Here is a 5,975-nt window from a genome sequence, read left to right as displayed (position 1 = left end):
AAGAGATTTTAAAATGATTCACAGAGTCAGTCTGTTGTATTTCAAGTCTGTTTCTTCAGTGTTTCTTTTTTTTTTTTTTTTTTTTTTGTCTCATTTACCTCCCACAACCCAGGGGTTCAAGTACCTCTTCATTGACACAAAACCAAAAATGTGTTCCTTTTATCTCATATTATACTTGATGTCGTTCAGCATTATCATAAATTTTTTTAAATGACAATTATTATTTTATTTTGATATAGTGCAATCATCACTGCAGCGTGCAGTATTTTCTGTTTAATGACACCTTAAGACACATCTTTCTCTGGGAAAGACCTAGTCGCAAATAGATTTATAGATGAAAAATGTATAGGACATCTAACAAAAGTAAATTAATTTATATTCTTTTAGGGTGGAATTTAATGGGATAGTTCACCCAAATATGAAAATTGTGTCATCATTTACTGAACTTCATGTTTTCCAAACCCATATGAGTTTCTTCAGTGGAACATAAAAGGAGATGTTAGACAAAATTTCCAAGTATCCACTTTTACCAGTCTATGTACCCCCTGGGGTATGTACAATCCTAGCTGGGAATCACTGTGTACCCCTCACCTGTGATACAGCTGTAAACCCCTCTGCACAGCAGTCTGCACAGCTCTCCTGTGCATGGAAGACATTTATGAAGAAGGATAGTGATTTCTGCCCTTGTAGTCAATCACACTCTTTCCTTCTCCCCAGCCTGTTGCTGTTGAGATGGAGGACACAGAGCGGGCAGGGTGCGGAGGGGGCAGATTCTCTATGGGAGCTTTCTCCTTCCCTCTCTCTGCCCTCCCTCTTTTGTTCTTCCTCGCTGCCCCACCAACAGCTCATAGTTAGCAGTCGTGTTCGAAGTATTTATAGACAGGCTAAGGTATGTCAGCAGACAAGGCACACAAATTTCATTCCTTTTATGTTCTTTCTTCCCCCACTTTCCATTTCACATTGCCAGAACCTTCATTTCTGTACAATGCATAAATAAAGTTGCAAACAATTGCTTGCATGATTGATGAATCACATATTTTATTAATAAATTACATTCAAATAAAATATCTCATAATCATTAAATACAGGCAAGCACAGCTGAGAAATATTTGTTTCATGAAGAACTTTACAGAAACCGTCTCGGGTTACATGTGTAACCCTTGTTCCCTGAAAAAGGCGGAACGAGATGTTGCGCTGCTAAGCGCTACGGGGGGAACAGCTTTCGCTGTGAGCCGAGCTGAAATAATGTGTGGAACACGTCAATGAACATTGACCGGAATTTATAGCCTCGGTTGATGTAATCATTAGATGCACCTGAGGCCAGGCTATAAATGGATACGTCACCAGGTGTCGTCAGATACTTCTTTTGAAGAGCAGTCCTAGGGCGTCCCAGTGCGGCAAAGCAGCGCCAACATCTCGTTCCGCCTTTTTCAAGGAACAAGGGTTACACATGTAACCCGAGGCGTTCCCTTTACAAAAGGCTTCACTTTGATGTTACGCTGCTAAGCGCTACTGAGGAACGCAATACCCACGCCGCCGCACTTGGGGCTGTCCAGACCCCTACGGTTGTGCAGTGTACTCACAAAAACGCGAGAGGTCTCAGACATGAGCTTGAGATGTCGACTCAAGGGCATAAGAGCCCGGAGTAGCATAAACATCTAAACCATTCAATTTTGATGAATGTGTGTGGAGAGGACCAGCCTGCTGCATCACAAACTTGTTCAGGCATGAGCTGAGATGTCAACTCAAGGGCACGAGAGCCCGGAGTGCAGAACATCCAAACTAAAAAAGTCCAATGAATGTGTGCGGCGAGGACAACCTGCCACATCACAAACTTGTTTAGGCATGGGCTGAGATGTCGACTCAAGGACATAAGAGTCCGGAGTAGCAAAGCATCTAGCCCATAAAGTTCGATGAATGTGTGCGAAGAGAACCCTATCGCAACACAAACTTGCCATAAAACTAATGAATGTGAGCGGAGAGGACCAGCCTGCCGCATCACAAACTTGCTCAGGCATGAGCTGAGATGTCGACTCAAGGGCATAAGAGCCCGGAGTAGCAAAGCATCTAACCCATAAAGTTCGATGAATGTGTGCGAAGAGAACCCTATCGCAACACAAACTTGTCATGAAAACTGATGAATGTGAGCGGAGAGGATCAGCCTGCCGCATCACAATCTTGTTCAGGTATAAGCTGAGATGTCGACTCAAGGGCATAAGAGCCCGGAGTGGCAAAACATCCAAACTAAAAAAGTCCAATGAATGTGTGCGGAGGGGACAACCTGCCGCATCACAAACTTGTTTAGGCATGGGCTGAGATGTCGACTCAAGGGCATAAGAGCCCGGAGTAGCAAAGCATCTAGCCCACAAAGTTCGATGAACGTGTGCGAAGAGAACCCTATCGCAACACAAACTTGTCATAAAGACTGATGAATGTGAGCGGAGAGGACCAGCCTGCATCACAAACTTGTCCAGACATGAGCTTGAGATGTCGACTCAAGGGCATAAGAGCCCGGAGTGGCAAAACATCCAAACTATAAAAATCTAATGAATGTGTGCGGAGAGGACAACCTGCTGCCTCACAAACTTGCTGCAGAGGGAGACCTCTAGCCAAGGTTTTAGAGGAGGAGTGCCCTCTGGTAGAGTGCGCCCTGAAACCTACTGGCGAAGCTTGACCGCGCGCCTCATAGGCCCGGGCAATAATGAGGATGCCTCTTTGAGGGCACCCCGCCCACCAAGCCGTGGCAAACCGCAGTGGCCAAATACAGCCTGGCAGTGGCGAGGCAAGTGCCCGCTGACAGTTCTTTCTACAGAAAATCCAGAACTGAAGCAAACTGGCAGTTAGCTGGTTCTGTAATAAGAACTTTAGCAGAAGGAAACACATGCAGGCGCATTTGCGTTTCTACGTTCAGCACCTGCCGAGGGGGGGGGGGGGGGCTGGGCGACTCGGGGAGAAGTAGAGGAGACATTGCGCTATCAACAGAGGCGAAGAGGTCCTCTTCTGCCCTGTAAAATCTACCCAGATCAGTTCCAAGTGGAGGGAGCCCTAGCACTTGAAATGCTCTCGATGACCTCAAGGATGAGAAGGTCCTCCCTGTTCGGAATCGCCCAAGGCGAGCCGTCGAGGAGAGGAATTAACTCCGAGAAACATATCCTGTTCGGCCAGCGCAGCGCCATTATTAGGAGGCAAGACCCTTGCTGGTGAACATTGCCAAGACTCCGGGAGCAGAGAAACGGGGAGAGAAACACATACAGACGCATTCTGGGTCATGTATGTGTCTTAACGATCCAGACCCAAGGGGCTGGGTGATTTCAGGGAGAAGTAGAGGAGACATTGCGCTATTCATAGAGGCGAAGAGGTCCTCTTCTGCCCTAAGATCTCACCCAAACTTGTTCCAAGTGGAAAAAGCCCGGCATTTAAAAAGGTCTCGATAACCTCAGGAGAGAGCCCTGTGTCCCTCAGTTGGTACCCTTAGGGGCCAAACATGAAAGATTCCACAATTTGGGGCAGGAATGAAATATTGCCCTGTGCATGAGATAGAAGATCCTTCCTGTTCAGAATCGCCCAAGGCGAGCCGTCGAGGGAAGAGATTGGCTCCGAGAACCAAGCCCTGTTTGGCCAGCGCGGTGCTATCAGTAAGAGGCAAAAACCCTTGCTGGCGAACTCTGGGCAACTACTACCTTAGGGTGGAGTTCTTAACTCCCCCGTTGGTATTTCCTGTCTGGACCGTAAATCTGCTCCCGTATCACGGGCATCCAGGGATATAACTGACCTGAGTGACAGGAGCTTACCCTGGGCCCTAAGGAGAATCCGGCGTGTCAGAAATACAGCTGACAAGAGCGTGGGTCTCCTTGATGATTTATGTAAGAGGCTACAGCTGTATTGTCCACCCGCACCAAGACATGGCAGCCTCAGGAGGAGGTATTTCAGGGCCAGAAATACAGCCATCAACCCAAGACAGAGACTGTGACAACCGAGCTGATGACCCTCCTATCCCCTTAAGCTGGGCGACCACTTAAGGCCGCTACCCTGCCCATCAGGGAGGCGTCTGTCGTTAGCAGTCTCGCGACAACAAGGCGCACCTAGAGTGGGACCCAAGGCAGAAAACCGGGGTCTGAACCACATAGGAAGGAGCGAAGCCTGAGGTGCGTAACCCTATTTAGCCCAGGGGTTTTGGCCCTTGGAAGCAATCCCTGGCTTTTGGCCACAACAAAAGCGGTCTCATGAGCAGAAGGTCCAGAGGGATCACTGTGGGCGCGTTAAGCCCTGAGACCTGGAAATCGTTGGTACTGATAACAGTGCAACCTTGACCTAGCCTGACTTTGCTCAGGGTGATCTGAATGGACTCAATCCTAGCGGGAGACAGTTGTGCCCGCATTGAGATTGAACTCCATCACGATGCCCGATAGACAGTGTTCTGAGTGGGAGAGAGGACGCTTTTCTTGGCGTTGAGCCTCAACCCCAGAGAAACAGATGAGCTAAGGCGATGTCCCTGTGCTGAACTGCCAGTTCCTGGAACTGCGCTAGGATCAGCCAGTCGTCTACGTAATTCAGAATGCAGATGCCCCGAGTCGCAAGGAGCCAGCTACATCATGCATTGTGAATGTGCTGGGTAAAAGGGCTAGGCTGAGTGAAAGAACCTGACCCTGGAAGACTTTGCCCCGGAAGTGAACCTCAGGAACTTTCCATGTTGTGGCAGAACTTCTAAATGAAGTATAGAAGTGCGTCATAAGTTCGATGGTGACCAGCCAAGCGAGTTGTAGGGCTTGAGACACAACCGTCTTGACAGGCATCATCTTGGACTTGAACACCCACGGGTAGTTCAAGCTTTAAGATCTAAGCCAGACGCCACCCCTCACCCTCCATGGGAAGCGGGAAGTATTTAGTGTAATAACCTAACTCTCTCTCTGGAAGGGGAACACATACCATGGCCCCTTTAACCAGGAGATTGAGTTTTTTTTTTTTTTTTTACAAAAAGAAATCCGGTTCTGATAGTGAGAACACGCCGTTGAAACACGGAAAGCGGCGAGAGAATTCAATCCTGACGCCCTTATAAGACCCACAGAAAAGAATATATCCGGCAGAAGTTTCCACACTGCCAGGATCTCTGAGATGGGTATTATATTTTAACACTTCCTGTTGAGGGTTGTCGGGTGTTTAGCGTCCTGAATAAAATGCAGGAACAGCGAAAACACCCGATTTTGACGAAGCCTCTGCAACCCGAAACACCAAGAGGTGGCGGGAATGGAGGGGCTTCGAGGGGGTACCGGGAGGGGTGAAGTGAAGCACGCGCCCGTCCCAAGGGAGCTACCCCTAATCTAGGCGCAAGACCGTCAGGGTTTTCTCTTACTAGAATTTATAGTCCTGAGGTCTTGCTTCGGGGGCTGGCGAGGGCGTGAGACTGTCCCCAATCCCTGGGAGTAGGAGCACGACTCGCCACGCTTTGCTTTTGAGCCTCCCTTCAGTCAGGACCGAGGTGGGTCTGAGGCTTGCTTGTCAAGCGCAGAACCCACACTCAGGTCGTCCAGGAGGTCAGCCTGGTACGCCTGAAAAACAGCATAGTGTGCAGAGCAGCACCAGCCTGACCTGCTGCTTGATAAGCCCTTCCCACTAAAGTGGAGGTTGTCCTACAAGGCTTTGAGGGGAGAGAGGGCTTCTTAAGTGACGATGCCGAGCCCGGCAGAGATAGCCCTCAAGCGTCTCTTCGACCGGCGGCATCACTGAATACCCCCGTGCCTCAGCACCCACGATAGTCGAATATAATGGCGTCGAGGGTATGTTAACACGGAAGAAAATATATATATATATTTTATATATATATATATATATATATATATATATATATATATATATATATATATATATATATATATATATATATATATATATATATATATATATATATATATATATATATATATATATTATTTTTTTTAAATATATAATATTTTCTAAACAGAAGAGAAAAATAGAAC

This window comes from Xyrauchen texanus, chromosome 17, assembly GCF_025860055.1.
Source record: "Xyrauchen texanus isolate HMW12.3.18 chromosome 17, RBS_HiC_50CHRs, whole genome shotgun sequence".
NCBI lineage: Eukaryota > Metazoa > Chordata > Actinopteri > Cypriniformes > Catostomidae > Xyrauchen > Xyrauchen texanus.
Note: the sequence above shows the minus strand (reverse complement) of the source record.